General features: G+C 49.5%; 1 protein-coding gene across 3 annotated transcripts in view; it reads right to left on the bottom strand.

The window, feature by feature from the left end:
• Positions 1–8,819, bottom strand: part of PALS2 (protein associated with LIN7 2, MAGUK p55 family member) — a 208,588-nt gene extending 199,769 nt beyond the window's left edge. For all 3 annotated transcript variants that reach the window (XM_075586787.1, XM_075586786.1, XM_075586788.1), the window contains exon 1: positions 8,602–8,819. The gene's annotated coding sequence lies outside the window, so the exon portion shown is untranslated. The remainder of the gene's footprint in view (positions 1–8,601) is intronic.
• Positions 8,820–19,986: the final 11,167 nt, after the last annotated feature.

Here is a 19,986-nt window from a genome sequence, read left to right as displayed (position 1 = left end):
CCCTAAATAGTTCCCCAATCCCATCTATTCTGTCTAGCTCATTATCCGTTTCTTTTCCACCCCATCCTTCCTAGTTTAATATCTCCTCCAACCTTTTAACATCCTCCCCTTAGCACAGAAGATCTGTCTTCATTGAGGTGCAATTCATCTCTACCATAAAGATAGCACCTCACAGAAAAGGAATTCCAGCGCTCTAAAAATCCCAAGCTCTCCTTCCTACCACTTTATTTTAGCAATGCATTGACCTCCCTAATTTCCAATTGTCTCACTAAGGCCTTGCCCCCGCTGCATGCTGCAGCATCCGCTGTGGCGGACGCTGCGCTCACCAGAGCCCTCCCCGCAACGGCGCCGGGCCCGCTGCGAGGGGGGGCCGCAGCGCTCGCGCGAGAGCTACTCCTGCTCTCAATAGAATTGAGAGCAGAAACTCGCGTCGAGCGGCTAGGCACGCCCCCCGGCGGTTCAGCCAATGAGGGCAAACCTGCCGGGTGACGTCATGGCCGCGCCCCCGTCACTCCTCCGGCACGCCCCCCCCGGTCTCTGCTCCTGCAGTGAGCTGCAGACCGGGGAATCGCCGGAACGCGCAGCCGAAAGCACGGGCGCGCATTAGAGCGCCGTGACCGGAGCCTTAGCCTTAGGCTGCGGCCATAGTAGGGCAGACCGCACTGACGCGACCGCACGCTGCGCGATCAGACTGCCTAAAGGCAGTGATCGTGTCTATACAGCGCGGCGCGGAAGCGGGAGGGGGCGCGCGATACGCGTGAAATCAGTCAAAACTGATTTCTCGCGCGATAGGGCGGCACGTGAGCAGTTTGCCCAATGAGGGCGAACCAGCTCTGTGACGTCACTGGCCCGCCCATAGGCACGCCCCCGGACGGCGCGCAAACGAAGGCCAGGGAAAGCACCCGCTTTCCCTCAGCCTCAGCACTCCTCCACACGGCTGCTGTGTCTATGGACGCAGCCTAAGGGTGACGCATGGCAGTGGTAGCATTTCAGAAAATACTACCTTGGAGGTTCTTGCCTTAAATTTGCGACCTAGATCCCAGAAATCATTTTTTAGGATTCCCCATCTTTCTCTAGCTTTGTCATTCGTGCCAACATGTATCAAGATTGCCAGGTCAGTCCCAGCCTCTTCCAACAATCTGTCTACCCGATATATGCTGAACTCGAGCCCCCAGGAGACAACAAACTTTTTGATTCATGCAGGGCCGCCAACAGCGGGGGAGAAAGGGTACTGGCATCCCGGGCCCCGTGGGTCAGGGGGGCCCGGCGCAAGTTAATTAGATAAATTTAAAAAAAAAAGTGAAAAAAAATAGCGGCGATTTCCCCGAGGTCCCGGTGCGCATGCGCTGGGCCCGCTCCCAACGTGGGACGGAGGGGGAAGTACCAGCTCCTCCTGCGGCCCGCTCCCCCTCCCCCCCCTGCTCTGAACGTGCTATGGAGGGGGAAGTACCAGTTCCTCCTGTGGCGGCCCCTCCCCCCTCCCGCTCCCAACATGGGACGGAGGGGAAAGTACCAGCTCCTCCTGCGGCCTGCTTCCCCCCGCGGCCAGCTTCCCATGCTCCCCCCTGAGCCCACCTCCCGTGGCTCCCCCCCGAGCCCACCTCCCGTGCCCCCCCCCCGAGCCCACCTCCCGTGCCCCCCCCCGAGCCCACCTCCCGTGCCCCCCCCCGCATCCCCAAGCCCACCTCCCCTCCCGGGCAGCTGCCGCGGGGATATCAGGGGCAGGAGGGGAAAGAGTCCGGCGGCAAGCTGCACCCACCCACCCGGTCAAACTAAGTCACTGTCATCCGCCCAGTCACTGTCACCCGCCCAGTCACTGTCACCCGCCCAGTCACTGTCACCCGCCCAGTCACTGTCACCCGCCCAGTCACTGTCAAATCACGGTCATCCACCCACCCAGTCACTGTCATCCACCCACCCAGTCACTGTCATCCACCCACCCAGTCACTGTCATCCACCCACCCAGTCACTGTCATCCACCCACCCAGTCACTGTCATCCACCCACCCAGTCACTGTCATCCACCCACCCAGTCACTGTCATCCACCCACCCAGTCACTGTCATCCACCCACCCAGTCACTGTCATCCACCCACCCAGTCACTGTCATCCACCTACCCAGTCACTGTCATCCACCCACTCAGTCACTGTCATCCACCCACTCAGTCACTGTCATCCACCCACCCAGCCACGGTCATCCACCCACCCAGCCACGGTCATCCACCCACCCAGCCACGGTCATCCACCCACCCAGTCACTGTCATCCACCCACCCAGTCACTGTCATCCACCCACCCAGTCACTGTCATCCACCCACGGTCATCCACCCACCCAGCCACGGTCATCCACCCACCCAGCCACGGTCATCCACCCACCCAGCCACGGTCATCCACCCACCCAGTCACGATCATCCACCCACCCAGTCACGGTCACCCACCCACCCAGTCACGGTCACCCACCCACCCAGTCACGGTCACCCACCCACCCAGTCACGGTCACCCACCCAGTCACGGTCACCCACCCAGTCACGGTCACCCACCCAGTCACGGTCACCCACCCACCCAGTCACTGTCACCCACCCACCCAGTCACTGTCACCCATCCACCCAGTCACTGTCACCCATCCACCCAGTCACTGTCACCCACCCACCCAGTCACTGTCACCCACCCAGTCACTGTCACCCACCCACCCAGTCACTGTCACCCACCCACCCAGTCACTGTCACCCACCCACCCAGTCACCGTCACCCATCACCAAGTCACCCACCCACCCACCGTCATTCACCCACCCACCGTCATTCACCCACCCACCGTCATTCACCCACCCGTCATTCACCCACCCGTCATTCACCCACCCGTCATTCACCCACCCGTCATTCACCCACCCACGTCATTCACCCACCCACGTCATTCACCCACCCAGTCACTGTCTCCCATCCACCCAGTCACTGTCACCCAGTCACTGTCTCCTATTCACCCACCCACCGTCATTCAACCGTCATTCTCCCAATCGTCATTCACCAACCCACACACCATTATTCACCCACCCATCGTCATTCACCCAACTGTCATTCACCCACCCAGTCATCCATCCACCCAGTCAGCCACATGTCTTTTGTTGAAAATATAAAAATAAACAGGTTGCATTGTAATGTTGTTTTCTGTATCACAATAAGAAAACAGTTAAGTAAAAGTTGCGCGCTAAAAGATATTTTTTCGTGGTATGTGCGCTATGGGTTTGGGGTGGGGGGGTACGCTATGAGTTCGGGGGGTGGGGGCCTGCTCCTTTCATTTGTCCCGGGCCCCATGATTTGAGTTGGCGGCCCTGGATTCATGCGGTCATGGAAACAGATTTCCCTATCAATCTTCCTAATAATGGAGTGCCATACAACCACAATACTGTATTTCTGTGTCTCCGAGTATTCCGAGTCCCCTCTGTGCTGGAGGAACGATTCCCCTGGCTGCTAGAGGAATCAGTCTCCCCCAGCCTTGTCATTCCTGCACTGACACCCCCAATCTCTTCACTCAATCTGGCAATCTATTGGGATGTGTCATATGAGAACTGGCCTGTCTCTTCCTCTTCCCCCTCCACCTGCTGTTCCTTCAGTTACCCAGCTACCTACCTATTCCTGGTCCTGATTCACAGCTCCACCCACTGCACCACTAGTCCCAGCTAGGGCCTGCTCCAAGACCACTAAACGCCTTTCAAGATTGTCAATGTCCCTCAATGTAGCAAGTTGCTTCTTCAGATCAGTAATCTGAAACTCAAAAGAGACCACCTGCTCACACTTCCCACAGTGGTGGGCTCCCTGGAACAGCTGTTCAAAGTGCACATACATGTGCCAAGATGTGCACTGAGTGCCAGTCTCAATACTGCTCTTTGTTGCTCTATGCAGTATAAAGTGCTAACAATTTATTGTAGTTCTACATACCTTATTTCACACCTTCCAACTTCTTCTGGTTCTAACTCCACACTTAATACAAACAGCACTTAAAATCAAACAGTAATTCAGTCACACAGATTAGGACACGCTGAATTGTTAGAAGTCTCTGTTTTAAAGAGGAACTCACCCAATCAGGTATGTTAGGTAAGCAATGAACTAAACCACTCCCACTTTCCAGTGAGTGAAACTGAACGCCTAACCCAAATCCCAAATTATAGTGATATCCACCCTCTACACTGACACACTCCCTTAGTGACCCTCCTGTTTTACGCCCCCACCTTTCACATCCATACCTCCATCCACACCCTCCCCCTTTCCTCCCACGTCCATACCTCCATTCACACCCTCCCCCACAACCAACCCCCCCCACACCCTCACTTCCAATCTACAACTTCCCCCCCATCCACACCCATTCCCCACATGCCACCCTCCCCCCACATCCTCACTTCCCCCCCATCCACACCCTCCCCCCACTAATCCACACCCTTACCTCATCCCCCACACCTTAATCCAGCCACACCCTCGCCCCCACACCCTATCCCCTTTTTCAACACCCTCACCCCTTCCCCCACACCATCCACACCCACAACCCCAGCCCAGCCACACATCCCCACCTCCTTCCCCCAAACACTCACCATTCCACACCCCCACCCATCTGCACAGACCCCCACACTTCTCACAACCTCCCCCACACCCATCCAAACCCTCCCCCTACCCATCCCACAACCTCACATATCCACACCCATCAACACTTCCACCCCCTACCCATTCCACACCCTTCCCCCTTCCCCAACCCACACCTCCCTTTCCCCACCCCCAACCCAAACCTCCCCTTCCATCCCACACCCTCCCCATCCCACACCCCAACCCCCACCTTTCCACTTTCCCCCACAGCCTCCCTCCTCCCCATCACACATACACACCCCTTCCCCTAACCTCACCCTCCCCTCAGCACCCTCCCCTCAGCACCCTCCACCCCTTTCCACACCCCTTCCCCCACTCAACCATCCCACATCCTCTCCTCACACCCTCCCCCTTCCATCCCACACCCTCCCCCTTCCATCCCACACCCTCCCCCATCCCCTCCCCACACTCATCCACACCCTCCCTTCTTCCTACACCCTCCACCTTCCCACACACCCATCCACACCCTCAAACCTTCCACCACACCCTCACCCATATCCCCCACCCATCCGCACCCTCACCTCTTCCCACACCCTTCAACACCCTCCGCCCTTCCCACACACCTTCCCCCACCCACACTCCTTCCCCCACCCACACTCCTTCCCCCACACCAACACCCACCCTCCCCACAAACCCCTTTCCCCACCCATCACAACCCTCACCCCACCATCTCTCACACACACACCCCTTCCCCCACCCATCCACACCCCTTCCCTCACCCATCCACACCCTCACTCCTTCCCCCACCCACACCCCTTCCCCAACACCCATCCTCCCCACACACCCATCACCACCCTCACACACCCATCCACACCCCTTACCCGACCCATCCACACCCATGCCCTCAACCCATCCATGCCCTCAACCCATCCATCCCCTCAACCCATCCATCACCTCAACCATTCCCCCACCCATCCATGCCCCCATCCCCTCACACCCTCCCCCCACACCCCACTCATTCCCTACTACCCTCCCCCACCTCATCCCCTACTACCCTCCCCCACCTCATCCCATTCATCCCCCTCCCTCATCCATTCCCTACCTCCCTCATCCACATCCCTCCATCTCCTCCCTCACCCACACCCTTCCATCTCCTACCCCCCACACCCTCACCCCACCCACAACCGTTGCCCCACCCATACACTGATCAAGACCGTTCCCCACCAAAATCCCCCCCCCCCACATCCTACCCTCCCTACCCCATCCTCCCTCCCTTCCTCATCATTCCCTACCCCCCACAACCCTTACCTTCCCCCCCCCCAAAGTTTTTTTTACCGCTACCATCTGCACTATTTTGTGTACCTCTCTTCTCGCAAGAAAACCTATACCCATATTACGCCATTGGTATTTTCTGTGTTCCTTCTTTTTCTGGTGTCCCTTCTTTTTCTGGTGTCCCATGCTCCCCATCTTTAGAGGATATGGTTTGTGAACAGAAGCCTAGGAGCCAGTTCCTGCATTTGTTGGGTGAGTCAGGGGACTATATTTATTCATTTATGCATTATTTGAGTTACACTTTTATATTCACTTTGGTCAGGGTTATATTTTTTTTTCACTTTTGCACTGAAAGTATTTATTGTTTAAAACACTTTTCACTGATTGAAGGATTCATTATTGTGAGTCTGTTTATTATCACTGTACAATACATATACAGACCACTGAGCAGAAGGGGAGCACCTACTGAAACACCTTTCTTGAGCATAAACTAATGAGTCCAAATGTGTAGCTACTATTAGGGCCTTGTTATAAAGCACTTGTTAGCAAATCAACAATGGTCAAAATTCAGAAAGTTCAAAAAAATATTCTCGCACATCAATATTGCTGCTCGAAATAGAAATTTGTACTTTTACAAAGTGACGGGAACAAAATAGCAAATGTAGTTTGTTATTTACATATTAAGCTTTCAAGGGAAAGTAGCATCACGCCCAGTCCACACAGGCAGTGTGGTACCGCCCAGCAAAAGAGATAAGATAATGCAAAAAAGCGATCCTGTGTCAAACAATATCTAAAGTTTAAAAAGTGCCATTAAACACACTGCAGTCAGTTTTGAGATCTGTCACCTACTGTGAAGCATAAACATCACTAATTCACACTTGAATCTGGCATGTGCCAGTCCAGAAGAAGTACCACCGACCTTTATTCAATTAACATTTTCAATGATATGGTATATTTTGTATGCACATTTATTATGTTCATACTAAACATAAGGAAACCACCAAGTAAGGCAGCATGAATAAAAGATGCATCAAGTTAATATTTGTTGAACATAAGAGCCAATGTGTCCACAACAGATTAAAGCTCTCCCCTCAACCAAATCCTCTTTGTATGACACAAGAAAATAACAAAAAAGGATATGGGACATGTTTTTCACGACTCTTAAAAGTGCTCTCTCTGCCCAAACACAAGAAATAATAAAAAAAAAAAAACATCATTAATACACACACACACAAAGTTGAAGTCCGGCTGCTCTCTTCCAATCTATACAGACAGCAGCCTGTAGCACTTACGCTTATTAATAAAGCTATATTAAAACAGAAAGAAGCTATGAGTTTCAACCAGGACAGACAGTGCGCTATGGTTTCATAAAGACCATTTATTTGTACAATGTACTTGTTTAGACCTCTTATGCAGTCTGGAAATATTGTGTGCTTTAAAAGCAAACATGCAACAGTGTCCTTGTCATGTCTCCCATGCAAACTTGAATAGGGAACATTTGCTCAGCTGACTGCGTAAAATGACTGCACATATCTTTAAATATTTGACATGGAAATGATCACTTGAATAACACGCGAATACAGAAAGATACAGGGGATTGTTTTGATATCGCGCCTGCAGGGCGCTCACTTTACAGGCACAGAGAATCGCTAAACGGAACCGCTTACAATGCACAGGAAGAAAGTGACTTTGCCAAATGCCCTGAGTGCCGGGGACTTGCCCTCGGGCTACAGACAGTAGCTGTTACTAAAAAGCCCCGCCTCCTTACACATAGGCATCATACAGCCCTTTAACTTTAGAAATGTGTAGTATTCCTCTAACAAAATATTAACAACCCCATTTCCACTGCTGCCATTTTACACACGAGATAAAGAAACCGAGCCACTCTTTTCGATCGGTTTTCAGGCGTGATACGGGTGTCCTCAATGGGAAGGAGAGCGTACAGATCCGTGTCCCCCCAGCACCTCTGGGGAGCCCTCTCCTCCTCCCCCTCCCATGGTGACTGCGGCTGGCAGCTCAAACCTCCCAGGAAAGGAGAGAGGAGAGCAGCAGACTGACCCCTCCCTCCCTGTCCTTATGCTGGGCCATTGAGAGGGTTTCCCCAGCACCGCAAACAGCGCAGGGGCACGGGGACAGCACGGGGACAGCGCAGGGGCACGGGGACAGCACGGGGACAGCGCAGGGGCACGGGGACAGCGCAGGGGCACGGGGACAGCGCAGGGGCACGGGGACAGATGATAGCACACACACCACACACGCTGTGACACTAAAGACCTGTGTGTATATATGTAGATAGACACATCAGTATAGGTACCCACATTATATACTTTGTCCGCTGTGATACACTTGAATGGACCAACATATCAATTAATGTGACTGTAGGTATATTCAATTTAAATAAGATAATGATTGTGTTTATATATATATATATATATATACACACACACACACACGTGTCCATTTGTGTGTATTTCTACACACGGTCATATGAATATATTGTACTACTGTATATGGACTCAAGCATTTATTTCATTCACGATAGATAGGATAGATACAAACATACACCCCCCCGTTATGTGTCCTGAGGAGACAGACCGAAGTCGCAGAAATGGCCGGTATCCGTGCACATGTATGCCTCTTTAACCAGACATACTTGCATATTCCCCACTCCCCACACACAGCACATGTGAGCACCCCCTCCTCCTCCTCCTCTCCCTGCAGTCTGCATGACACAAATCACAGCTTGAGCCGGTGACAGCACTCACCGGATAGCGCAGCTCCTGCTTCCTCCCTCCGCAGTGTGCGAATGACCGACCCCTTCCTTTAAGCAGCAGTATTATTATTATTGCGGTGATGATGATAGTAATCCCCCGGGCCGGTGTGTGCGGGTGTCCCCCTCTTGCCGCAACGCTAGTCTCACACAGAGACACACACACACTGCGCCGTAGTTTATTTAGATTAAAAAAAAAAAAAAATATTCAAACGCGCCCCCTTCCAACCGAACTCCACTCCAGCGCGCGCCCGGCGTCACTGTCTCGCGCAGTCACAACTAGAGCGCGCGGGTGTCTGCGCGTGCGCAGGGCCAGGCTACCTGTAGGGTCAGCCCTCCACTCAATTGTCTTCTCGCTCTCTGCGGCTGTCAGTCAGCCAAGCGGACCCCAGTGCGAGAGCCTCCTGGATGATTGGCTCTCGCTGCACATCAACTGCAGTTTCTACTTTCTCCCTACCGTGCCACGAAGGTCGCCAACGTCACGGCCTCGCGCCCACGCGTCCGGTTAAAAGGGCAGTTTAACGCAATATTTGTGTTGTACGTTTCAAATTACATCGCGGTCCGTGGCGGCCGCATCTCTGGCAGCGAAGGTGCTGATGATGGGGCACATGTATCAAGGCAAAAAAGTGGAGCAAATCTGGGGCATAAAAACTGCAAAGAAAAAAAAAATCCTATCACTTTCAATTGATTTTTTTTGCCTGATACATACAGTGCAGGGTTTGTTTTGCCTCAGAATTGCGCCACTTTTGCCTTCGTACATACTGTATGCCCCATGGACACACGACTGCCTGCTGGTCACCATAAATCAACGCTAAGGAAGCCTGGCTGTGTTGTCAGTGTGACAGTCAAACCATGTGTGTAGGCCTGTCATGTCTCGCAGACAGAGGGTGGTATGTGTGAATGTCACACGCTGCAAAGCTGCTTCCAAACAAGTTGTACTCTTGACATATTTTAGAAATGTAGCCCTGTTTCCTTCTGAAGTATACTACCAATACTGTCTAACCTGTTGGCTCGCAAGGCCTAAGGCTAAGGCCCCGCTCCCAGAGTCAGCGCACCCGCACTACAGACAGGCGGGGCGCTGAGATACACAGACCGCGATATGCGGTCTGTAGGGAGCGGGAGGTGGGCGGGAGTGGGAGGTTTGACAGGGAGGGGGGGCGTGGCTTGAGCGGAGGGACCCGCTACTCTCCCCCCCCCCCCCCTCCACGGGCTGCAGGAGGGACCCGCTACTCTCCCCCTCCCTCCACGGACTGCAGGAGGGACCCGCTACTCTCCCCCTCCCTCCACGGGCTGCAGGAGGGACCCGCTACTCTCCCCCTCCCTCCACGGGCTGCAGGAGGGACCCGCTACTCTCCCCCTCCCTCCACGGGCTGCAGGAGGGACCCGCTACTCTCCCCCTCCCTCCACGGGCTGCAGGAGGGACCCGCTACTCTCCCCCCCTCCCTCCCTCTACGGACTCGGGCTGGAGCTGCTGAAGGTAAAGTTTAAACACACACACACGCAGGGAGGCAGGCACTCACGCACTCATACACACACACATACACACACAGACAGGCACGCACGCACTCATACACACAGACAGAGGCAGGCACTCATACACACACACATACACACACAGACAGAGGCAGGCACTCATACACACACACGCGCGCACACAGGCAGGCACTCATACACACACACAGAGGCAGGCACTCACGCACTCAGGCACACACACACAGACAGGCACGCACTCAGACACACACACAGACAGGCACTCACCTACTTTCACTCCACACTCCTCCCCGCTCCCCGAAGCCTCTCCTCCTCCCGAAGCCTCCCCTCCCCATTGGCTCACAGCCACACCACGTGACGCGTCAACGCTAGGAAACACCATTCTCTTGTGTCTCCTAGCGGCTGACGCGCCACAGCGTGTAGTCAGCTGTGCAGCCAGGGGGGACCGGGACCGGCTCGCGAGGATTCCCCTGCTGGTGGGGAACTCGCGACAGAGCCGCCCGCGCCAACGAGCGCAGCGGGACCGAGGCCTAAGCCTCTGCCACGGAGAGCCTGGGGCAATGTATATGTAGGGATAATCTCTTACCAGGTGCAGCGCCTCCACCTGCGATGGCTCCCAGCAGAGCGGGAGTTGCTCCTCACAGGACAATAATACAGTACTACTCACGCAGCATATAAAAGAAACAGTAGCTTTACTAGCGGTAACCATAACCATGCATAATACCAATCCTGTTAATGTTACTCTTCAAGGAGACACAATAACTAACGCGTCTCGCAGGATGCGACCCTTCACCGTGTTCCCACACCATAAACCCCCATGGTGAATGTATGTGTGTGACTGCGCAGCCACTATATGGACAGTGTTATAGTTGGTGCACTTTATTGGATGTTACCTGCCAAGCGCTCCTGCGCTCGGGCCCGCAAACGGTATTCACAAAGGATCCGACGACGGGGGGCTGTCTGTGATGTCCTCCGGGCCGATCCCACCCGGCGATTGATGGTACTTCTGAAGAGGTCTGGAGAGCCCCTACTCTAAACCTCCTCTGGTTGGTCAACCACTTGCTGCGCATGCACGACCTCTCTGGTGACGCCGTCGCCTCCAGAACTACTGCACATGCGAGAATACAGACATGGCGGCGCCCTGGATGCTTAGGCAGCCGCGGAGCCTCCGGTGCACCGGAGCGCTCCCTGCAACCTTCCCTGACTCTCTCACCACAACGGAGGTGAGGGTCAGTCTGGGAACCTGGCTACAGAAATGAAAAAAAAGTCCCATCCAAAGCAATGAGTTTTTTTTTTATTCGGTTATAAATCTTATGCTGCTTTTTTTCCTCCCCTTTTGCACACATTCATATCTAGTTTTACAGCCAGGAGAATATGCTGCTTTATAACATTTCTTATAGGACTATAAAAAATAGGCTGCTTTATAACATTTCTTATAGGACTATAAAAAGTGGTGGCAGTAATCTTTAAAACGTCTCACTGCCAAAGGGATCCAGCAAAGCAGTGATGGCGTTATATTGTGGCATGAAGTTTTTAATGGGAAATATCTTAAATACCTCAATGAGTGAGCCACTGATTGAACCACCTATGCTGACGCAGGGATAGCCTGAAACCTGACCTGCTGGTGGCCCTTGAGGACTGGAGTTGCCCACCCCCGAATTAAGTACTATTCCAATTATTTTTGGGCTCAGCAAGGAAAAACACCACACAGAGACAAAGGGTCTTTGAAGTCTAAATGTAATAAACTTTGGGGCAAAGTTTTGGCACGGTGTTTTAGTAAGACTTCAAATGTTACACATAAAAAAGGGAATAGGAGGTTTTTAGTAAGACTTCAAATGTTACACATAATAAAGGGAATAGGAGACCGCCTTTCTAAAACAAATACCTTTCCTTAAAATGGTAGGGGAATTGTAAATGTGTAACTAAAAAGTGGTAGCACTCTTATGTTGTCTATTTATCAAAGGGGACAGCACACTTGAAAATTCACGGACTTGCTGTTTCAGCATCTTAGTCCCTGTAGAAAATCACCCCATACATAAAACTGTCATTGTGGTAAATAAATGCCTATACTGACAAGGAATCAGGCAAACATCCCAAAAACGCAACATTTGAGGCCCATGTGGTCTTTCATCAGGTGGGTGTTTAACAAATAACATAACGTGCAAAATGTATATATGGCGGCCGGCCTTAGGCTTTTCGGGGCCCAAGGAGGCACGCTGGCAGCTGGGGCCCTGTAACTGGGAGTTATCCCTGTTCAGGAAATGAGCCTCTAATCCAGCAGTGTGGTGGTTAACTGCTGGTAGTCAATTAACCAACACCACCTGGCTGATTAGGTTCCTTAGAAAAACCTCCCTTTGAGACAGGAAAGGAGATTGTGCCTGAGTCTCACAACTTGACTGACCATGGGGACAGATGTCTTGAGCCTGCCAGAAGAAATACTGTAGCAGAGCTGCTTGCAAGACACAGGGGAAACTTCTAAACCTGAATGCTGACAAACCTGAGGAAAAGGTAGCAACCCAGGAACAGAGAAGACTTTCCCTCCAACTACAAGGAACAGATAAGACTTTCCTTTATTAGACTTTATATCTGCTCATTTCATGATATATGTTTGGGGCTGGGACACATGCTTATCTAAAGGGAGTTGTGGACTGCATAGGTTTCACTAGAAATACTCCCAAGTGAACAGAAGCTTTGTTTGACCCCTTTGTTTGGATGGTTTCCTGATGTTAAGGAAACAGGCGCAATAAAAGCCTTATTTAATTTCACCACAACAAGTCTCCCTTGCAACCTCTGTGCGCGTCCTCCTACAGGCTCCCTGTGAAAAAAAAGGAGGGGAACTTACCTAGACCTCTGGCAGCGTCACGGCAGCTTGACATCACGTGCCATGGCAACGCGACATCATGATGTCGCGTTTCCATGGCAATGCGACTTCATATGACACCGCACTACACTACAGAGTGCGACCTGCTGTGGAGAAGTTAAGAGCTCACACACACCACCTCCCACATCTACGTCTGCTGGACCATGGTCCTGGCACTTCCTCCTCCAGCTCTCCCCTCTTGTGGGTTGAAAGTTAGATCCCGGCGCCGACAGCACGGAGAGGAGGAAGCGCGTTTCCCCTGAAGACATGGGGCCCATGGCACCTGGCATGCCCTAAGGCCAACCCTGATATATTGCCATAACCGGAACTAACGCCATTGTGTATCTGGTCCTCCAGATGTGTGGTATCATGGAAACACCATATATAGGACTACATATCCCATGAACACACTGTCCTAAAAACCCAAAAGAAAAGTGCGGTGACGTTATGATGCGATGATAGTGCGATGTCACTGTCAAAGGACATACTTGAAAACAAGAAGTAACTCAATGTATTACTTCCTGGTAAAACATTTTATAAATAAATAATATACTGTAAAACAGGAGACCAGAACTCCTGTGACAGGACGCAGAGATCAAATAAACGTATATTTATTCTGACCGGAGCCAGCAGACAACACAATATCGCCAACAGAGCTATACTATAGCTATATATACTATATAAAGCTGTCTCACGTTTTAATCTGGTCTGTAACTGTTTCATAAGCCTATAATATACATCTTCTTTAACTGTGCATGCAATGTATTGTATATAATGTATACCCTGTTCATTTATGTAACTGTATTTGTAACCATGTATTATTTGTCATTTTAACTCTATGCCCAGGATATACTTGAAAACGAGAGGTAACTCTCAATGTGTTACTTCCTGGTAAAATATTTTATAAATAAAATAAATAAATAAAATACTCTCTCCAAGCGGAGTCCTAGGTGCCCGGCATCACCAAAATGGCTTATCCAGCACAGCTTCCACTCCTGTGGGGGATCGGGAACTCCTGGCAGCGCTGGATGCAAGTCGCAGCAGAACAACTTTAAATCTCCCGCTCGGAATAGCATCAAGCCTCCGTTTTGGGTGTCTCTGACATAACCTCAGAGTGCACCGCTTAGTCCCTCAACACACTAGCCTAGCAAGGTCTGTGGAGCTCAGATCAGATGCCCCTTTTATAGAATCCCTACCTCTATAGGAAATCATGGCGAACAGGGCGGAAACCAATTACAGCTTAGATGCGGTGTGTTGGGCCAATCACAGCACAAGGGTTCTTCTGTGTTGGCCAATCTGGGCTGGGGGTGTGATGGGGAAAGCTGAGGCAAGTAGGGCGAGCATTACAAACCAGTCAATGAGAACAGTGCCTACCTGTCCATGTTCTCAGTGCTGACTTGAGATTGGCACCTCTCTGTCTGGGCAGACAATGGCTCCCAGATAGGAGGCCGGCACATCCCCACTCTCCTTTGTCCTCAAACCCATCTTGGAACCAGCTAAACCTGGATCTCTGGGAGAGTAGGCTGAGTAAGTGTATTAGCAGCCTAGCATGCATAGGGGACAAAGAATCACACAGTTACATAAGCACTTAGTATATTACACAACATAGAATCACTCTAAACAATGTGCCAATATCTCATTATAGATTTTTTAATGAATCCAGAAGCTAATGTAAATCTAGAAACAAAAGGAATTCTCTCCATTTCACAATATTACGTCTTAGATGTCAAAAGTTTTCCTCTCTTAATCTGTTGCACTTTATGAAGATGTTTCCCTAAAGTCTGTTTATTGTGAACTCTATCCTTAAATGTATTCAACGTTTGGTGTAGTCTCTAACCCAAAATACTAGGATCAGGAGACAATTCTCTTCTCTCTCATTAGTTGTCCCAGTGGCAAGTTATCAACCAGACATCCATCGGCTTTTCATCCCTTAACATCCAAAAAGTTAGTCATAAATAATCTGGCAGCATAGTGAATTTGATGGTGGACTGAGCGTCATTGATGGTGTTAACAAATCTATGGCTGCATCGTCTAAGGATGCGTCTGCATGCTGAGCAAACAGACTGCCTTAAGGCAGTGTTCACGTACATGCAGCGTGCGGGCGCATGCGCAAGGAGGCAGGAGGGGGCACGCGATGCGCGAGAAATCAGTTAAAACTGATTTCTCGCGCGATAGGGCGGTCACATGAGCAGTTTGCCCACTGAGGGCGAACCAGCTCCATGACATCATTGGCATGCCATAGACACGCCCACAGACAGCGCGTGTACCATGGCCAGTGAAAGCACCTGTTTTCCCTCAGCTTACGCGCGCCTCTGCACGGGAGAAATGTCTATGGACGCAGCCTAGCAAGGGACTCCATGCTGCCCTGCCAGACAAGAAACACATTATCAATGTATCTCTTCCACATCAGGCAGTGCAGCATGAAGTCCCGATGTTATGTTATGTGGGTAAAACAATTAGACCCATCAAAAGACAAATTACAGAACACAAATGTGCCATTCGTCAAGCAATAACAAACACTGATAATGTGTGTAGTGAGTCTCCAGTAGCTAGGCACTATCTTGAAATGAGACATACTGTAATCAGTCAATTAAAGTACCAAATAATTAATTGGGTGGCCCTTTAAAGACAGGGGGACTATACTTTTGGGGAAAGAATCCCAATGGATCTTTAAACTGGACAGTGTTGTCTCAAAGGAATTAAATGAATGCTTTGACTTGAAGGACATTTTATAGTTCAAATATTATAATTCAATGACATCTTCTTTAATATTGTACCATCTTATGAAGTCTTTTGCTGGAAACTTCTTTCTACATTATATATGGTATATATGCTTTGTGTATATCATATATAAATACTATTTTATATTTGGTTCCAGGTGGTGTAGCTTTTGATTGTAACACTTTTCTAAATAAAAATGTATCCCACGTTTTCATGTAACAAAATGTATTTTAGAATAGTAGTATATGATAAGGTCATGGAATATTTGAGATATGTATGGTGGGATGTTATCTTTTGTTAAATGGCATGTAATATGCTGTTTTATATTTGTTTATATAAACACTATGTATAATAAATAGATATAGCAATTGTATTAACACTACTATTTGGAAATTGTCAATTATGATGGAGTTTTATATATGGTTGTGGTTGTGTTTTTTTATTATAAAACTTTACATTTGCACATCGATTACAATATTCTCCGTTACTTTGAAGATGGAGGTGGTGACATCAGCGCATTTACATCACACCGTGGTGTCACCGCACCTCTCTTTTGGGTTGGAGGACAGAGTTTTCATGGGATATGTAGTCCTATATTAGGTGTTTCCCTGATACCACACATCTGGAGGACCGGATACACAGTGACGTCAGTTTCCAGTTATGGCGATTGTCGGCATGTATTCATTTTGCACGTTATGTTATTTGTTAAACACCTACCTGATGAAAGACCATGTGGGCCTGAAATGTCACAGTTTTGGGGATATTAACCTGATTTGTTTCCTGTAAAGACATTTATTTACCATAATGACAGTTTTGTGTGATCATTCTCTACATGGACTAAGATGCTGAAACAGCGAGTCTGTGAATTTTCAAGTGTTCTGTCCCCTCTCTTTTCTTTTTCTATTGACTTGGAAGTTTGGTTATACCTCTGAAGCACTAATTAAAGCGTCAATCCATGCTCTTTTTTTTATTTTTTATGTTACATTATCAATTTTTTTTACTCATGATTGAAGCAGGGGTCTCCGGAACAGAACCCCATTAATTTCTGCTGAGGGACCCCCTGTTTCTGGAGATATTTACCTCCTTAGTAGGTGCTGGTAGCCACTCACGGTTGAGCTAGCTGGGCTTTAAAGTTTAAAACTCCCGTGTCACGTGGACTAATACTGTAGGAAGCTGAACCTGATGATGTCCCGGCTTCCTATTAACCCACAAGGAGCGGCAAGCTCCGATCGCGCATGAGTGACCGGCAACCGCAATCACGCATGCGCGGTAGGCAAATGCTGATTGCGCAGTATGAAAGAGCCGATTGTGCATGCGCGGTAGCCAAGTGCCGGTCGCACATGCGCAGCAGCAAAAATATGCATGGAGCGGGCCATCCAAGAGCGCGGCCCGCGCTATAGTTATGCCCCTTCATCAATCACACATCTGTGATGGGGGCACCAATTTTAGAACATATTTTGTGCCTAGGCAAATATGGAGAGTCAGATAGCTATAAAGTTTACACAAACAGCAGATGAAGAAAGAGTGTCAGTTCACATGGGCGGAGAAAGCAAGAACGCTGGAGGAGAGAGAAGCGGAAAAAATTGATGACATAAGTTATTAAATGAAAGAGATGCAGTGGAGAGAGAGTAGGGAAGGGAGAACGTGTGTGTGGGGGGGGGGGGGAGAGAAGGAGGGAGGAGAGAAAAGGTGGGGAAAGAGAAAAGTCAAACCCATCATTATTGTGCGAAGGGCGAGGTTGGAGCGCGAAGGGTGCATGGGCTGAGCCCTAGTTTAATAAAATATAATATTTGGAAGTTATAAGTATAATTAATCCCTCAATTAAAACATTGTTTACTACTCACAATACCTCTCTCGACTCAAGAAATGTATCTACAGGGAAAAGTATCCCCAAATTAGACCTTAACGGTAACTTAAAATAATAATTGTTAAGCCTTCGATAGAATAGACTGGCCCTACTTAACGGAAACACCGGGAGCGTTTGGCTTTAGAGGACGCCTACTGAGGGCCATCCGGGCGCTGTATGAGGGCCCGACGGCGAGAGTGAGGCACCAGGGCTTCCCCTCTGATCAATTTCACATAAAAAGTGGAAAGAGACAGGGATGCCCGCTGTCGGCGCTGCTGTTTGCCCTTTGTATAGAGCCACTGGCGGCACACATACGCAATAGCCCAGATATAGCAGGAATCTCTAATGGAGATCAAGAGTATAAAGCAGCTTTATATGTGGACAATGTCATCCTGACACTATCTAAACCGCTCCCGTCCCTTCCTAACGTATTTGGAATCTTGGGCAGATTCAACCAAATCTCCGGTTTTAAGATTAATCAGTACAAATCAGAAGCCCTCAGTATAAATCTTCCCAAAGAAGTTGAAAAACTGATTGATCTCAACTTTAACTTTAAATGGCAACCCTCCGCTATCAAATATTTAGGGGTATATCTTACACGGAACTATAAAACACTATATAAAGCAAATTTTCCCAGGTTAATAAAGACATTGAGCGAGGATCTCAGAGTGTGGTCGAAAGGGGGCATCTTCTGGATTGGAAGGATACAAAAAACCCAAGAATTGCAAAGGTTATATTAACGAGACCCACAGTAAGAGGAGGGCTAGCGGTACCTTGTTTGTTAGCTTACTACAAAGCGGCCCAATTGGCTCAAATTCTCCAATGGCATACGGACCCAAGCTTAAGGAGATGGGTAGAGTTGGAGAAAACGTGTTGTGCACCGATTGACATCCAGAAGCTGATCTGGCTGCCCAAAAGAGGGGCACGTCAGATAAGCACACCACTTCAGACCATTGCCAGTTCACTACGAGTTTGGGAGGCCACTAAATTTAGTTGTAAATTAACTACCAAAGCATTACTTATGACGCCAATCATTGGCAATCCAGATTTCGCTCCAGGGCTGAACAGCAAAAACCTGCTATATTGGATACTAGCGGGCATCATCCGCCTAAAGGATCTGGAGGGCAGGATATATATACAAATATTTGAGCAAATTAAATCCACAACGGATATCCCATACAAGGAATTTTTTAGGTACCTCCAGATCAGAGACTTTTACAACAAAACCCCAATTAGACCAGCACGCACCAATTTTGAGCAGCTGTGTTCCAGAGATGCGGACACAAGGGGACTCACATCTAGAATGTACAGGGAAGTGGTCTGTCCGGAGACGCCAAACGAGAACCTGTTACGCTACATTAGACAGTGGGAGACTGACCTAGGGGAGACGTTAGAGGACGAAGACTGGGAGCAGATCACACAAGCAGCAGCAAAAAGCTCCATCTGTACCACACTAAAGGAGAACGCATATAAGGTCCTGATGCGATGGTACTACACCCCAGCTCGATTGGCTAAATTTGTTAGGGGCTACTCCCCGCTCTGCCCAAAACAGTGCGGAGAGGTGGCAGACTTGCGACACATGCTGTGGTCCTGCACAAAAGTGGTCCCGATTTGGGAACAGATTGGAGATTGGTTACAGCGGATTCTCGGTTGGCAGATCCCCCTGGACCCGTGGTTGTTCCTGCTGGGCAGACGGATCCAGGGTATGTCAAATGCGACGCATATATTGATTGTGCATTTTGCAACAGCCACTAGATGCGAGATTGCAGCATTATGGAAGCAACCAGAAGTTCCAATTATCCCCAAGATTCGAAATAGGATTTGGTACATTTGTCGGATGGAGCAATTTACGAGTTTAGTTAATGACACCGGCACAAATTTTCTAAAAGTCTGGGAGCCTTGGCTGGCACAGACAGATATCCCCGGGGTAGATGCCACCGCCATCTTGCTCTAATAGCTTCAGACGCGTTCTCATTTGGAGGTCAGAGACCTGAAGACAATTAGTGACGAACAGGTGGTTGACAGCCCCCCGAGTAGTGGCCCCCTAGAACAACGGGGAAGACAGGGTAAACCCGCGGTGGAAGAGAGATGGACTAACCAAAAAGCCAAGAAGCAAGCAAGAGAAAATACATCAGAAGAAGGACCCGGAGCTGACCGACCCCCTCCCCCGCTAGCCCCCCCCCTTTTTTTCCTTGTCCCTTGTCCGGTTCGTCTTGTATGTGAAGTCCTCGTTTTGTACCGTTGTAGCTAAAGGAGGACTTATGTATGTTTGAAAACACTATTGGGGGGAAGTAACACAATGGGAAGTGATACAGTGTATGAGATTGTAACCCCAATAAAGAAAATTTGAAGTTGAAAAAAAAAAAGGAAAAAAAAAAATAATAATTGTTTTATTGCAATAAATCTAGCATGTACGGTACAAACTATATTTTCTTTTCCAAAGCAGAAGTTCACACTGATCG

Source organism: Ascaphus truei, chromosome 2, assembly GCF_040206685.1.
Source record: "Ascaphus truei isolate aAscTru1 chromosome 2, aAscTru1.hap1, whole genome shotgun sequence".
Taxonomy (NCBI): Eukaryota; Metazoa; Chordata; class Amphibia; order Anura; family Ascaphidae; genus Ascaphus; species Ascaphus truei.
The sequence above is the reverse complement of the archived record's forward strand: the minus strand, read 5'-3'. Positions and strand labels throughout refer to the sequence as shown.